At 44.3% G+C, this 17246-nt stretch overlaps 1 long non-coding RNA gene and 1 pseudogene across 3 annotated transcripts in view; both read right to left on the reverse strand.

Moving 5' to 3' along the window:
- LOC106635162 (uncharacterized) overlaps positions 1-17246 on the reverse strand; it is an 85270-nt gene that overhangs the window by 9980 nt on the left and 58044 nt on the right. For all 3 annotated transcript variants that reach the window (XR_010113171.1, XR_010113170.1, XR_004664584.4), the window contains 2 exons: positions 16205-16329; positions 8062-8181 (listed from right to left, as the gene is read on the reverse strand). This is a non-coding gene — a long non-coding RNA (uncharacterized LOC106635162). The remainder of the gene's footprint in view (positions 1-8061; positions 8182-16204; positions 16330-17246) is intronic.
- LOC112441058 (U6 spliceosomal RNA) lies at positions 8979-9042 on the reverse strand (annotated as a pseudogene).

Genomic DNA, 17246 nt, shown 5'->3' on the forward strand with positions numbered 1-17246 from the left:
TTTCATTGGGAAATTTGGTTTATGAAAAAAATCCTTCATAGCTGTCTTTGCTGACATTCTGTGGTTGTACAGAGCATTATAACTAATGTGGTGTGTATGTGTAACTTAACTGAGGTATAACTTTTACACCATAAAATTCACCCATTTTACCTGTACAACTCAATGATTTTTAACAAATTTACCAAGTTGTATAATCATCACCACAATACAGATTTAGAACATTTCCATCACCCCAGTAAGATTATTCACTCCCATTTATAGTTAACCAATACTTTGGTTTTATTTATTATTATTATTATTATTATTGTTTTTCTTTTAAAGACTAGGTCTCACTCTGTCGCCCAGGCTGGAGTGCAGTGGTGCAATCATAGCTCATTGCAGTCTCAGACTCCTGGGCTCAAGTGATCCTCCCACCTCAGCCTCCTGAGTAGCTGGGACTACAGGTGTCCATTGCCATACCTGGCTAATTTTTAAATTTTTAAATGAAAATAATGCCCAGGCTGTTCTCGAACTCATGGCTTCAAACAGTCCTCCCACCTCGGCCTCCCAAAGTGCTAAGATTACAGGTGTGAGCCGCCGCGTCCAGCCCCTGGCCAGTATCTTGATTGTAGCCTGTGAAAGACCCTTAGTTAGAGGACCCAGTTAAGCCAGGGCCGGATTCCTGATTTACAGAAACTGTGAGATAATAAATGCTGTGTTAAGCCTGTAAGTTTGGGGATTGTTATGCAGCAATATGGAACTGATACATCTACTCTCCAAGCTAATCTAGCAATGTATGCAACTGAATATCCAATCTGCCAACCACAGAGACCAGTACTGTGTCCCTTCACTGGCACTATCCTCGGAGGAGAAGAACCAGCCACTAGGTGGCAAGTCAGTGACAGGACCCTCTTCCACCTTGGAAGGGGCAGAGACAGAATGTTTGATCCTCTGGCATGGGATACCTCATAACACCACATCAGGCGTGGGACCCACGTTACAGCAAGGGAGGTGGGAGAGTGGCCCAGGAACACAGGATCCCGTAGTGAAGCCACAGAACAGTGGACCTGATAGAGGCATGGCTGAAGTGCCCACTCCAGGGCAGGACTTTCAGGGCATGAGGTGCCATCCTCCAGGACACAGGCTGCACTTTAAAGACCTTTACACAGTGCTCAGTGGGAAGAATGCATGGGCCTGGGGACCAGAGGCCCTGCCTGTCTCATCCCCAGGGACCAGTTGGGAAAGGAATCGGCATTTCCCATTCTCTGTAAGTTTGGGTTCTGCAGGTCTAAAGGGCCTGGTCCCAGGAAGACACTTCTGCCAGGGGAGGTGCCACCAGGGCACTCAATCTCCTTGTGCCAAGGGACCTTGCAGCAGGAAGAGGAGTCACCCTCCTGGTGGCACTGACTGGCCACCATTACCAGGAGGAGGAAAGGCTTCTGCTCCAGACTGGAAGCATATGTTTGGCACCCAGGCGATCCATGTGGGCACCTCAAGTGCAGCAATCCCAGCTGAGAACAGCAGATGTGCCGGCTGAGGGATAGATGAATGGGGAACAGATGTAGAGGAAAGAGACGAGGAGTGTGGACTGCAGCCTGAGGCCAGCTGTGGTGGGAAGGGCTGTGGTTTGTTCTATTAACCTTCCTCTTCTAAATTCTCCCATAGGCTAGGTATGGTGGTATACACCTGTAGTCCCAGCTACTTGGGAGGCTGAGGCAGGAGGATCCCTTGAGGCCAGGAGTTGGAGGTTGCAGTGAGCTATGATGGCACCACTGCATTCCAGCCTGGGTGACAGAGTGGGATCCTGTCTCTAAAAAAAGAAAAAGAAAAAGAAATCCCCAGGAGGAGGCTCCCCCACACTCCCCAGAACCTCCAAGGAGCTGCTCTCTTAATGTATGTGAGCAGCTGGCGGGGAGGGGTGGTTGTGGGGAAGACTGGGACAACCCCCGCTCCTCTGCATACAGGATCTTGCCCTTAGCTGCCGGGAGTGCTGTCAGCCCACAGCCTTCAACTCAGTCCCTTTGGGTGCTGCCTCACCCGATGCTCACGGGTCTGTATCCAGCAATGGACCCAGGTGGCCCCACCAGACCACACCTAGGGTCGGTCTAGCTCCTGAGCTCCCTGTGGGGTCAGATGAGGTGGTCATTTGGCCAGCACAGGAGCTGTTTCTCCCTTCACCCACTCTTGGACTCTTGCCCTCCCAAGAGCATCCCTATGAAACCTTGTGTGCATGCCAAGTCCATCTCAGAGCCCGCTCTCTGGCAGCAACTTTGTGCCGATCAATGACAAAACTTAGACAAGTTGGGCCATTTTTCTAGAAAATCATAAATTTCCAAGCCAACTCAAGGGAAAAGAGAAACCGTGAACAGTATAACCATTCACAAAAATTAATTATACAAAATAACACCAGGGTCATTCAGCTTTACAAGCAAGTGTTATCAGATTTCAAGGTATGGATTCCTATCTTAGAAAAAAAAAACAGTTACAGAAAATAGTAAAAGAAACCTAACTAATTTTATGAGATTTGTATAACATTTGTAGTAAAATTAGGAAAGTCCATTATAAAAGAAAATGTATATGCTAATCTAATTGATAAACTAATATACAAAAGATCTAAATAAAATGTTACTAAACTAAATCCAGCTATATATTAAAAATATTACAGTATGATCAACTAGGGGTATCCTAGGAATACACATTAACAGATTAACATACAAAAAGAGAAAGAAAACATATTTCACTTGATGCAGAAAATCATTAGCTATGGTTCAACACCCTTTCTTGTTGTCAAAACGTTTACAAGATAAACTTCTTGGCAAACCAAGAATAGATGGTGATATGGTTTGGCTGTGTCCCCACCCAAATCTCAGCTTGCATTGTAATCCCCATAATCCCCACATGTCGAGGGAAGGACTTGGTGGGAGATGATTGAATCATGGGGGTGGTTCCCCCATGCTGTTCTCATGATAGTGAGGAGTTCTCACGAGATCTGATGGTTTTGTAAGTTTTTGACAATTTCTCCTTCACACACGCCCTTTCCTGTTGCCTTGTGAAGAAGGTGCTTGCTTCCTTTTTGCCTTCCGCCATGATGTTAAGTTTCCTGAGTCCTCCCCAGCCATGTATGAGTCAATTAAACCTCTTCCGTTTATAAATTACTCAGTCTCAGGTATTTCTTTATAGCAGTGTGAGAACAGACTAATACAGATAGGAACTCCCAAAACTTGATAGTGTACAACCAGCTTACTTATTAGTATAGTTAGAAGCATGATTCAGTATTGTAGTGAAGTCCCTAGCTAGTGCAACAAGATAAAAACAAAACAAAAAAAAAACTAAGTTGTCATTATTTACAGATTAAAATGTCCATATACAAAATTCAAAAGAATCTGCAGACAAAATGTTAGAAAAATAAAATTCACTAAGATGGCTAAATAAAAGATAAATATGTAAATTAAAATTTAATAGTATTCCTATATACCTACAAAAAACAAGTAGAAATTGTAATAGTAAAAAATCCTATTCATAACAGCAAAACATATACACAGCACCTAGGAATAAACATAACAAAGGCTATACAACAATTTTACAGAAAAAATTACAAATCTTTACTAAAGGGCACAAAAGAAGGCCTAAATAGAGAAACCATGTTATAAATGGAAAAGCTCAGCATTCTAGAGATGTCAATTCTCAAATCAATCTATAAATTCAATACTACTCCAATCAACACCCTAACAGGGCTTCTTTTTCCATAGAACCCAGCAAACATCTCAAAACTCACAGTGAATTGTAAAAGGCCAGTGTGGTGACTGAATAATGGCTCCCATGAAAATGTCCACCTCTTAAAGGCTGGACCTGTGGATACATTACAATAGCAAAAGAGACTTTTCAGATGTGATTAAATTAAGAGACTTGAGATGAGGAGATTATCCCGGATTATTGTGTAGGCCAATCACTAGGGTCCTTCTAAGAGGGAAGTGGGATGGTCAGAGTGAGAAAGAGGCTATGTGACCAGAGGAGCAGAGAGAGACCAGAAGATGCTGCACTGCTGCCTTGCAGCAGGGGGAAGGAGCCACGAGCCCAGAAATGTAGGCAGCTTCTAGAAGCTGGAAAAGACGGGGCCATGGCTTCTTCCCAAGAGCCTCCAGGAGGAACACAGACCTCCAGAACTGTAAGAGAATAAACTTGTGTTGTTTTCAGCCCCTAAATTTGTGGTAATTTGTTATAACAGCAACAGGAGACTAACACAGTAAAAAATAGTCAAGTGACTTAGAAGAATAAGGAGAGAAACTTGCCTTGCAGGTTTCAAGACTTTCTAGAAAACTATTGTGATTTGAGTAATATGGAACTGATGCAGAGTGTGAGACTAATGAAACAGAAAGGAGTGATAACCACTACGCTGAGTATGGTATGTCTAGAGCTGGCATTACAAACCAGGAGGAAAAGAACAGACTCTTCAATAAACGGTGCTGGATAACTGCTTATGCACATGATACCTCATTTAATAAAATACCTCATTAATAAAATACATTCTGGCCAGGCCCAGTGGCTCACGCCTATAATCCTAGCACTTTGGGAGGCTTTGGTGGGTGGATTACTTGAGGTCAGGGTTTGAGATTAGTCTGGCCAACATGGTGAAACCCCGTCTCTACAAATACAAAAATCAGCTGAACGTTGTGGTGTGTGTCTGTAATCCCAGCTACGCAGGAGGCTGAGGCAGGAGAATCGCTTGAAACCAGGAGGCAGAAGTTGCAGTGAGCCGAGATCACACCACTGTACTCCATCCTGGGCGACAGAGTGAGATTCCGCCTCAAAAATAAATAAATAAATAATAAAAATACATTCTGTCAATCAAACATTAAAACTTTTGAAGAAAATTAGAAGAATGTCTATATCAGGATTAGGATTTGTTGAAAAATTATTGAAAAGCTCAAACAGTACAGAAAAGTCAGGTAGAGATCGAGTATGTTAAAAAAGAAAACTGCTGTATGACAGAGAACATCATAACAAGGGTAAGAGACAAGCCACAGACTAGAAGATATTTTCATCACATAAAACTGGCAGAGGATTATTATCTAGATATAACGAGAACTAGCATTTTTTTTTTTTTTTGAGACATGGTCTTACTCTGTTGCCCGGACTGGAGTGCAGTGGTGCAATCTTAGCTCGCTGCAACATCCGCCTCCCAGGTTCAAGCAATTCTCATGCCTCAGCGTCCCCAGTAGCTGAGACTAAAGGCACCCGCCACCATGCCCGGCATTTTTTTTATTTTTTTATTTTTAGTAGAGACAGGGTTTCACCATGTTGGCCAGGCTGGTCTCGAACTCCTGACCTCAAGTGATCTGTCCACCACGGCCTCTCAAAGTGCTGGGATTATAGGTGTGAGCCACCGCGCCCGGCCTTAAGAACTAACATAAATTGGCCGGGTGCGGTGGCTCACACCTGTAATCCCAGCACTTTGGGAGGCCCAGGCGGGCGGATCACGAAGTCAGGAGATCGAGACCACGGTGAAACCCCGTCTCTACTAAAAATACAAAAAATTAGCCAGGCGCAGTGGCGGGCACCTGTAGTCCCAATCACTCGGGAGGCTGAGGCAGGAGAATGGCGTGAACCCGGGAGGTGGAGCTTGCCGTGAGCTGAGATCGCTCCACTGCACTCCAGCCTGGGCGACAGAGCGAGACTCCGTCTCAAAAAAAAAAAAAAAAGAACTAACATAAATTAATAAGGAAAAATACAGCAATCCACATGCAATATGGGCGAAAACTGAATGTTTACAAAAGGGAAAAAGCAATGAATAAACAGGAAAATATGCTGAATCTTTCTTGTATTAAGGAAATGAAGATTAAAACTAATTATTTCATATTCAGCAGATGGGGGAAAATTTTTAATACCACCTAGTGTTGGGAGGATAGGGAGGAATGGGGACTCATATACTACTGGTTGGAATGCAAATTGCATCTTTATAGAGAAATTGGTCGCTACCTATCAACCTTGAAGAGGCATGTATGTTGGGAGAGCTCCTAGATGTATATCTGAGAGACTCTCAAGGAGGCAGGTACAAGGAGATTGTTTATTGCAACAATGTTTATAATAGAAAATTTTAGCCAGGTGCCTGTAATCCCAGCACTTTGGGAAGATGAGGCCGGTGGATCACCTGAGATCAGGAGTTTGAGACCAGCCTGGCCACTAAAAATACAAAATTACTAAAAATACTACTAAAAATACAAAATTAGCTGGGCATGGTGGTGCATGCCTGTAATTTCAGCTACTCAGGAGGCAAGGCTGGAGAATCGCTTGAACCCAGGAGGCGGAGGCTACAGTGAGCTGAGATTTCAACACTGCACTCCAGCCAGGGCGACAAGAGCAAAACTCCGTCTCAAAAAAGAAAAAGAAAAAGAAAAAGAAAATACTGGAAACAACCTAAGTGTCCTTCAGTAAGGAAGGGATAACTGTGGCTTATTCATACAAAGGAATGCTATTCAGCAGTTCGAATGCATGAATTATAGCTACATGGATCCAAAGGATCAATGTTGGACTGTGTTTCCCATAAGAAAAAAACTGTAAACTGATCTAAGAGTTATACCATTCGTGTCAGTTTTACCCTCATAAAATAACACTATAGGCCAGGTGTGATGGCTCACGCCTGTAATCCCAGCACTTTGAGAGAATGAGGTGTGTGGATTGCTTGAGGCCAGGAGTTTGAGACCAGCCTGGGCAACGTGGCAAAACCCCTTCTCTACTAAAAATACAGAAATTAGCCAGGCATGGTGGCGGGTGCCTGTGGTTCCAGCTACTCCAGAGGCTGAGGTGGGAGGATCCCTTGAGCCCAGGAGTTAGAGGCTGCAGTGAGTCAAGACCGTGCCACTGCACTCCAGCCTGGGCAAAGGAGTGAGACTGTCTCCAAAAAAAAAAAGCCAGTTCTGCTCACTTTTGCCCTCTCTGCTGCCTAGCTTGCAAACATGATGGCTGAGGAGGGTCCATGCCATCCTAAACTACAAGCTGACCTTGATGACAGGTCACACTCTGAGGATGGAGAGGCAGAAACAGCATCGTAAGGACTCCAGTGTGGCTTTTATGTGAAGCCACCATACTGGCTCCTGAAAGGCCTCCCTATGTCAGGGCTGTTATATGAGAATAAACTCTTGTATTCAAGCCACTCTCGTGGGGTTTCTGTTACTCCTGGGGGAATGCCAACTGCTAACTGACACAGCTTCCATATTGTGGGGTCTGACCTAAGCAGACCTGTACTATGATTTTAGTGATTCAATTTTACCTTTGGTCCCATATTTTGAATGTCAGTTGGGGGATGTTTATTCACAAGACTGCAGATTGCAGACTTCACCACCACCCATGAAGTAATAGAGCATGCATTTTATAATTTCTCTATAGTTTTTTTTTAATTTTTAAAATTTTTTGTAGAGATGGGATCTTGCTGTGTTGGCCAGGCTGGTCTTGAATTCCTGGCCTCAAGTGATCCTCCTGCCTCAGTCTCCCAAATTACTGGGATTACAGGTGTGAGCCACCACACACAACCTATCTGTAGTTTTTAAAAAATTATTAAGTAAAGGGTTGACAACACCAAGTACAATACCTTCTGTAGATAAAATATACCCAAATATTAATATAATATCTCCTTAAAAATCATTGAAAACACATACATTTATTTTGTAGCTACTGTTATAAGGCAGGAAAGTTTATATTTTCTTTATAGCTGGCACCAGAATACTTTTGACAGAAAAACAAAACAACAACAACAAAAAAACAACAACAAAACACCTGTTTCTGTTGGGAAAATCTATTTGTGTGCTTGAGGTGGAAGCTGCTTCCCTAGAGCCTGAGTATTGGCCGCCCCCAGGCTTGAGGAAATTGAAAACTCCTGTGCATTAGAGAGGAGAGAATTTCCTAACTCCAGGGTTACTTTTTGTGGGAGGTGGAAGTTTGAGGTGGGATTTGCTGTGTGATAGACTCCCCTGGGAACCTACTTGTTCACAGCTCACAGAGTGTGAATGTGAGGCATGCCAACTCTGATGGCACAAACTTAGGGCCAAATAGAGGCAGTAGGAGCAGTGGCAGAAACAAGGGGCCTACCTGTAGCCAGCGTCTTGATGACATTTTGGGGTTCCTCCTGACATCCTCGGAGATAAATGACTCTAGGACATAGCCGGAAGTTCATGATCACTATGGCTGCCAAAGCCATGGACTCAGGTGCTGGAGAGTGGGAAAGTATTACAGACAATTTCATTTTTAAATATGAGAGCCAAAATTCTCAATAAAATATTCATAAAGATAATTTAAAAGTACATTAAAATAGTAATATAGATCAACTAAATGAGATTCATCTCAGGAACACAAAAACTCAAAAAAAATTTTTAATGCAAAAATGTTAAGAAATCTATGAATATAACTCATATTCATTTGTTAAGAAGGAAAAATACGATTATCTCCACAGACACCAACAACTGGAACCACTTTCTCCAGCTTTCCTCCCAACCGGGAGACAGGAGACAAAATGGCAAGTGGAAGGCCGCGATTTCTGTTCTTATGCAAAACTCATCCTTGGATTCCTATGTCCTGTTTGGCCCGCCTCTTTCTTGTTGGGTATATTAGGGTGATTCTTAAGGAATTCCCTGCCCCCCCCACCTCCGTTCCTTTTTTAAAATTATTTATTTATTTATTTATTTATTTATTTATTTATTTATTTTGAGATAAGGTCTTGCTCTGTCACCCAGGCTGGAGTACAGTGGTGAGATCTTGGCTCACTGCAACCTCCGCCTCCCGGGTTCAAACGATGCTCCTGTCTCAGCCTCCCGAGTAGCTGGGACTACAGCTGTGCGCCACCACACCCAGCTAATTTTTGTGTATTTTTAGTAGAGACGGTGTTTCACCATGTTGGCCAGGCTGATCTTGAACTCCTGACCTCAAGTGATCTGCCTGCCTCGGCCTCCCAAAGTGCCGGGATTACAGGTATAAGCCACCATGCCGGCCTTTTTATTAAAGATTTTTAAAGGGGCCACGCTAATCTTCTCTGTATTATTCCAATTTTAGTATATGTGCTGCTGAGGCGAGTACGACATCTGTTCCCCTTATACTGCTGCTGGGAGTGGGAATGGGATGAGTCAGGAGCACCTAGAACCTGCTTGGTCAAGAGGATAATGGGACTCTCCCACGTCACTCTTACTCTTGATGGGAATTTTTAAAGATTATAATATAAGTAAGACCTCTATGCCCTGTCCACAAGTACCTTCTGTAATTGCTACTGCATTATTTTGCTGCTTTTAAACCACTTCTCTATTTTGTTGTGAATTTTGAGGAGGTACCTCATTGGAGTCTCTCCCCATTTTACCACCGAGGTCTAGAATATGCACTAATTTAAAAAGAGAAATTGGCAACTTTCGTGGGAGGGTGAGGGATCCTTGACAGTCACATATAGATTGATTAAGACCCTATTCTGCTTTTCCCATGGAATGGGAACTTCTGGAGCCTGTGGTCCTACTATGAGCCTGGCTATCAGGCAATCACAAAGCTCCTATTTGAGGTAAGAAGACACCAGAGGCCAGGCACAGTGGCTCACACCTGTAGTCCCAGAGATTTGGGAGGCCGAAGTGGGAGGATCACTTGAGGCCAGGAGTTTGAGACTTGCCTGGGCAACGTAGCAAGATGCTATCTCTATTAAAAAAAAAATTAGCCAGGCAGGCTAGGCACAGTGGCTCACACCTGTAGTCCCAGAGATTTGGGAGGCCGAAGTGGGAGGATCACTTGAGGCCAGGAGTTTGAGACTTGCCTGGGCAACGTAGCACGATGCTATCTCTATTAAAAAAAAAAATTAGCCAGGCAGGCTAGGCACAGTGGCTCACTCCTGTAATCCCAGCACTTTGGGAGGCCAAGGTAGGTGGATCACCTGAGGTCGGGAGTTCAAGACCAGCCTGACCCACATGGAGAAGCCCCATCTCTACTAAAAATACAAAATTAGCCAGGCATGGTGGTGCCTGCCTGTAATGGAGGAGGCTGAGACAGGAGAATTGCTTGAACCTGGGAGGTGGAGGTAGCAGTGAGCCGAGATCTCACCACTGCACTCCAGCCTGGGCAACAAGAGCGAAACTCCGTCTCAAAAAAAAAATTAGCTAAGCATTGTGCCATGTGCCTGTGGTCCCAGCTACTCGGGAAGCTGAGTCAGGAGAATCACTTGAGCCCAGAAGTTCAAGGTCACAGTGAGCTATGATTGCACCACTGTACTCCAGTCTGGGCAACAGAGTGAGACCCTCTCTCTTTAAAAAAAAGAAAAATTCAGAAATCAGATACTTTATAGGGAAGGCAGGACAGGAACTGAAGACAGGCCTTTTTATCTGTCTTTGGAACTTGCCACAAAATATTGCAGTAATGACAGCCCCTGAGGCAGAGAAGCGAAAGGGATTTAAGAAGGAATTTCTGGAGCCACACATTCAGAACATTAAATGGATTTAGAGTTGTCACCAACTGGTTCCGGTGGCAGGATGCCCAAACACATTCAGATGGGAACCAGCAGTAATGAGTATTGTCAGGAATCATCTGTTAGATTTCTAAACACACATGAACGGGAAGGAGGAAGGACCTCTGGATAGCAGTGAAACCAGAGAGACTTGTGCCTCAAGCCTGGGCTACTCAATCAGACACTCTAGGAAACATGTATTTTTACAAAGCTCTACAGACAATTCTGTTACCCAGTGCTACCGTTTAATGTGTCTGGCAAATGCCAGGTGTTGGAACTGAATCCCCAATGTGGCAGTCATGAGGGGCAGGGCCTTTAAGAGGCGATTGGGTCATGAGGGCTCTGCTCTTATGAATGGATTAACCCATTCATGGGTTCATGGGTTAATGGATTAATGGTTATCATGGGAGTGGCACTGGTGGCTTTATAAGAGGAAGAGAGCCTTGAGCTAGCACACGCAGCCCCTTCCACTGGGCGACACCCTCACAACTCCGCAGTCTCCACCAGCAAGAAGGCTTCTACCAGATGCTGACCCTTGACCTTGGACTTCTCAGCCTGCACTGTAAGAAGTAAATTCCTTTCCTTCAGAAATTTCCCAGTTGCAGGTATTCTGTTATAAGCAACAGAAAATGGACTAAGACACCCTGACAGAGCTGAGAACTGCTTCAGTAGAGGCTCTTCTTTTCCTCACCCATTGTGATCAGGGACTCAGGCCTCCACAGTGCTGCAGCATACTACAGTTTCATATAATACGGGCCGGGTGCAGTGGCTTCTGCCTGTAATCCCAGCACTTTGGGAGGCCGAGGTGGGTGGATCACCTGAGGTCAGGAGTTCAAGACCAGCTTGGCCAACATGGTGAAACCTCCGTCTCTACTAAAAATATAAAAATTAGCCAGGCTTGGTGGTGGGCGCCTGTAATTCCAGCTACTTGGGAGGCTGAGGCAGGAGAATCGCTTGAACCAGGGAGGCGGGGGTTGCAGTGAGCCGAGATGGCGCCACTGTACTCTAGCCTGGGCGACAGAGTGAGACTCCCACCTCAAAAACAAAGAAACAAAAAACATAATCATCGGCCAAGCACAGTGGCTCACGCCAGTAATCCCAACATTTTGGGAGGCTGTAGCAGGTAGATCCTTTGAGGCCAGGAGTTCAAGACCAGTCTGGGCAAGAATCACACCACTGCACTCTGGCCTGTGTGACAGAGTGAGACTCTGTCTCTTAAAAACAAAAATAAAAGGCCGGGTGCGGTGGTTCACGCCTGTAATCCCAGCACTTTGGGAGGCCGAGGCGGGTGGAGCACAAGGTCAGGAGATCGAGACCATCTTGGCTAACACGGTGAAACCCCGTCTCTACTAAAAATACAAAAAAATTAGCCAGGCGTGGTGGCTGGCACCTGTAGTCCCAGCTACTCGGGAGGCTGAGGCAGGAGAATGGCGTGAACCCCAGAGGCGGAGCTTGCAGTGAGCCAAGATAGCGCCACTGCAGTCTGGCCTGGGCGAAAGACCGAGACTCCGTCTCAAAACAAACAAACAAACAACAAAAAACAAACAAACAAAAATTGACGTAATAATGATATTTATGACTGAAAACAAATACTGAGACCTATAAGAATTTTAGGAATCTCACAATTTTGGAACACATGTTGATAATACATTTATATAAATGTAACTCGAAGGTTAAATACCATTTCTCATTTAACAATGCTTCCCATATAATTATTTACATAGTAAATAAGCCTAACACATCTCTCTTGGACTCCCAGGGGTCCTTTTTGGAACCTCTAAAAGTTAGTTTGAGATTAAAAGGACAATTTTAGAATTTAAAATTTGACTTTGGGTAGTTTATCCAATAAGAAAGGTTTAAAACACTTGATCAAAATAGGAGCACAGGTCACTGCAAAGTAATATTCATTCAGCTAAAGTGATAATTCAGATTTCAAAAAGTAAAAACCTTTACTCTTTGATAGAGAGACATTCTGTTTTTCAAACAATCAAAAGACCTAATGACGATAGCTAAGACCAACAGAATCTGTCTCTCCTTCTCTCCTTTTTTACAGTTGATCTCAAAGGTAAACAAAATCTTTTGCTTTTATTAATACTACACGAAAATCTCATTCAAAAGAGAAAACCAACTTCTACTTTTGCATTAGCATTTTGTTTTGTTTTGTTTTTGAGACAGAGTTTTGCTCTGTTGCTCAGGCTGGAGAGCAGCGGCGCGATCTCAGCTCACTGCAACCTTGACCTCCCAGGTTCAAGTGATCCTCCTGCCTCAGCCTCTCAAGTAGCTGGGATTACAGAGGTGCACCACGATGCCCAGCAAATGTTTGTATTTTTAGTAGATACAGGGTTTTTCCATGTTGCCTAGGCTGGTCTCGAACTCTTGGACTCAAGTGATCTCCCCAGCTTGGCCTCACAGAGTGCTGGGATTACAGACGTGAGCCACCATATTATGCTGCATTAGTGTATTATTAATAGTTAGGCCAATTTCAACAAAGCCTTATAAATAGATGCATCCAATTTCAATCAACTTTGACCACACAAAGTAAGATTTCTGTTTACCTTTTATAACCTCTTACAAGTTTTCTCATTCTTTTCCCCCCAACTTTCCATATCTATTCATCTAAACTAGACAAAATTACTTTTCCTGTAGCAAAAACTGCATTCTCATGCCTTTCCTATCACCCTCCTCGCCAAAAACACATACTTTTCTTATATACTCTGTATACAGAAGTGTTTCTCTCAGTTCTAGTTGTTTCAGTTATATATTAACTATAATTTTAACACTTGGTAGCCCTATTTTTCAGTGAAAAACCTAGGGAGTAAGCTATTTTAATTGTTATGTATTGGGGGCAGAGCCCAGGACAGAGGCCAGAGCTGTAAAGACAATATCCAGAGGATCCAACCCTTCCCAGAATGGCCAGGAAATCCTGCTGGCCCAGGGAAGATGGGCCCAGGCACTGCAGACACACGTGGGTCCCCAGGCCTCACCATGGCCACTGTGTAGACTCCAGAATCAAATGGCTCAAAACCTAAGTCATAAAGTCACAGACAAATCAAGCAAGTTTCAAAAATATCTCCTAGCACTTTGGGAGGCTGAGGCAGGAGGATCTCTTGAGCCCAGGAGTTCAAGATCATCCGGGGCAACATAAGGAGACGCCATCCCTTCAAAAAGTAAAAAAAAATTAGGCAGGTATGGAGGCATGCACCTGTAGTTCCAGCTACTTGGGAGGCTGAAGTGGGAGGATAACTTGAGCCTGGGAGGCCAAGGCTGTAGTGAGCCATGATCGTGCTGCTGTGTTCCAGCCTGGGCAACAGAGCAGGACCATGTTTCAAAAACAGTAACAACAACAAGAAAAATTGCAGAAGCTGTTAACAGGTTTACAATCTTAAAACATATCACAGAGACAGTATAAACCCATCTAAACCAATAGACTCAGACAAAATGTCTAAATTACATTCAGACAATGTTTTTATTTTATTGTATCAACAATATTAAAACTGGTTTTATTTACCAAAGATGTTGCATGAATTTGAAAAGCATTTGGGCTTATTTACTTAATTTATAAATGCTAATTTATTTATAAGTCAATTTGGTACCATGTAGACAATATACAAGCAGACGTGTATATAAAAATACATGCAGACAGCTGGGCGTGGTGACTCATGCCTGTAATCCCAGCACTTTGGGAGGCCGAGGCTGGTGGATCACATGAGGTCAGGAGTTCAAGACCAGCCTGATCAACATGGAGAAACCCCATCTCTACTAAAAATACAAAATTAGCTGGGCGTGGTGGCGGGCACCTGTAATCCCAGCTACTCAGGAGGCTGAGGCAGGAGAATCGCTTGAACTCGGCAGGCAGAGGTTGCGGTGAGCTGAGATCCCGCCATTGCACTCTAGCCTGGGCAACAAGAGCGAAACTCCGTCTCAAAACAAAAGAAAACAAACAAACAAAAAACATGCAGACATAAATAACATAAATAAAGGTCTTACAGCTTTGATTTCAAAATCATAGCCATGAGACTGGTAAAACTCACTAGTTTAAAAGGACAGGTGGATTAAACTGTGTCTCTGTAAACGGAACAGATTAAAGTTTATCTGTCTCACATAGCTGAAGCCCTTACTGAGATAATAATAAGAGATAATAATCTCTAATTATCAGATTTCAACCAGGAAAAACAGCCAATATTTTTGGGGTTTGAACCTTTTAACCAAAAGGAAGTGGCTCCCTAATTGGGAATCAAATCCAGTCCACAGCGGTGAAAGCACAGAATTTTAACTCCTAGGCCACAAGGTGGAGTGGCCGCCACTACAAATCCTGCAGGGACTCCAAAGCAGGCAGTTTAAGCGTACAAAGGATTTTAACTTTGTTTTCCGTCAGATTTTTGTTCTGAAACTTTTGTTAGGAAAATGTCTAAGGCTAGCCATGATACTATTAGTGCCTTTCTTTTAATTTGATCTTTCCCTAAACACAAATAAGGCACTTGTTTGGAATGAGAGGTCTCTAAAATAGTTTTAGTTTAGGGGGCCTTTGTAACTTAAAGAATCAATCTTTTGGCCACTGATGATTAGAATTTCCTGAGATGTGGCCAGGCATGGTGGCTCAAGCCTGTAATCCCAGCACTTTGGGAGGCCAGGTTGGGGGGGGATCACTTGAGGTCAGGAATTCAAGACCAGCCTGCCAACATGGTGAAACCCTGTCTCTACTAAAAATACAAAAATTAGCTGGGTATGGTGGCTTGCCTCTGTAATCCCAGTTACTTGGTAGGCTGAGACAGGAGAATTGCTTGAACCCGGGAGGCAGAGGTTGCAGGGGGCTGAGATTGAGCCACTGCACTCTAGCCTGAGTGCCAGAGTGAGACTCTGTCTCAAAAAAACAAAAAAGAATTTCCCGAGATGTACTTATGCAAATAGCAACTCAATCTAATAAGCCTCTTCATGGAATGCCCAGGAGGTTATTTTCCAGGTTTCAATGAAGTTTTTACCAATAAACAAGAGGTGCTTCTTGGAGAGGGCATAGAACAGGCAGCCTCAACGATCCCCATCCTCACAAATTCACTCCCAGGAATAGACTAAGGCAGCAAAAGGCTCTTGTTGCCACAGATGATAAAAGATGGTGTTTTTACATACAGTTCCTCTAGTATGCCACACATTTATGGGGGGCCACCAGTCATACACCTATTAATCTGTGACATGAGGCAGGCTCTCCTGGGATTGGACTTTCCCAGGACTAACCAGGCAGCAAGGGTTGAGACAACAAAAGCACCTTATAAATAGGACTCATTGGCCGGGCGCAGTGGCGCGTGCCTGTAATTCCAGCTACTCAGGAGGCTGATGCAAGAGAATCACTTGAACCTGGGAAGCAGAGGTTGCAGTGGGCTGAGATCACACCACTGCACCCCAGCCTGGGTAACAGAGCGAGACTCTATCTAAAAAAAAACGACAACAACAAAAGAAACTGCAGAGCCAGCTGGCACAGTGGGCTTCTGGGGGTTCTAGATCCATGTTCTACCCTAGGGCACCCCTCTTTATGACAGATCAATACCAAAATACAAGGAAAAAGACGGAGAGAAAAAGGATCAGACAATACGAATATTCATGCCTAAAAATATACCAGAATCGCTACGTAACCCAAGACTAGTCACACAAATCCTTATCTCCAATTAATCAAGATTTTAGGCAAGGGAAAAGAGACAAACAGTGATTTCTGCTGTCTGCTTGACCGGATTTCACGGAGAGAGGCCGGAAGCCTGGCTGGTAGGAATTTCTTACCCTTCTGCTGCTTTGTCAGGTCCTGGGTTCCCTGGAGTGTGGCTTCCAGAAAAGTAGAGCAGCTTTAGGATCCTGTCTGTGACGCCAACACTGTAGGGGCCAAGGGAAACCTTCCCAAAGGTTTGCTGAACATCAACAGACAAAGGCAGATTATTAAGAGAAAAAGCTTGCAAATCTATTAACATGCACAGGGGAAAATCACAGAGCGATCACCCCAGCTTCCCAGTGAAGCACAGAAGCTTTTCTGCCTTTTTTTTTTTTTTTTTTTGAGACAGAGTCTTGCTCTATTGCCCAGGCTAGAGTGCAGTGGTGCCATCTCGGCTCACTGAAACCTCCACCTCCCAGGTTCAAGTGATTCTCATGCCTCAGCCTCCAGAGTAGCTGGGAATACCCCACCACCACACCCGGCTAATTTTTTGGATTTTTAGTAGATATGGGGTTTGGCCATGTTGGCCAGGCTGGTCTTGAACTCCTGACCTCAAGTGATCCACCCACCTGGGCCTCCCAAAGTGTTGGGATTACAGGTGTGAGCCACCAGGCCCAGACTTTTCTACCATTTTTTTTTTTTTTGAGATGGAGTCTCGCTCTGTTGCCCAGTCTGGAGTGCAGTGGCAGGATCTCGGCTCACTGCAAACTCTGCCTCCCGAGTTCATGCCATTCTCCTGCCTCAGCCTCCCAAGTAGCTGGGACTACAGGCGCCTGCCACCACGCCCTGCTAATTTTTTGTATTTTTTTTAGTAGAGACAGGGTTTCACTGTGTTAGCCAGGATGGTCTCGATCTCCTGACCTTGTGATCCGCCCACCTCGGCCTCCCAAAGTGCTGGGATTACAGGCATGAGCCACCACACCCAGCCTCTACCATTTTGAGATTACAGAAAAAATGGGGGCTCCGAGCATGGCCCCAAAAAGTTTATGGTGGTAAGTCAGGTGACAGTGGCAAGACAGATTATGGATGGGAGAGAAAAGGACGCCTGGCTAGCAAAGGTGGTCTTGTTATGCAGCTGAAACCTCATGGGTAGCAGCCCTCAGAGAGAAGAGGTGG

The sequence above is a fragment of the Pan paniscus genome, chromosome 8 (genome assembly GCF_029289425.2).
Source record: "Pan paniscus chromosome 8, NHGRI_mPanPan1-v2.0_pri, whole genome shotgun sequence".
Taxonomy (NCBI): domain Eukaryota; kingdom Metazoa; phylum Chordata; class Mammalia; order Primates; family Hominidae; genus Pan; species Pan paniscus.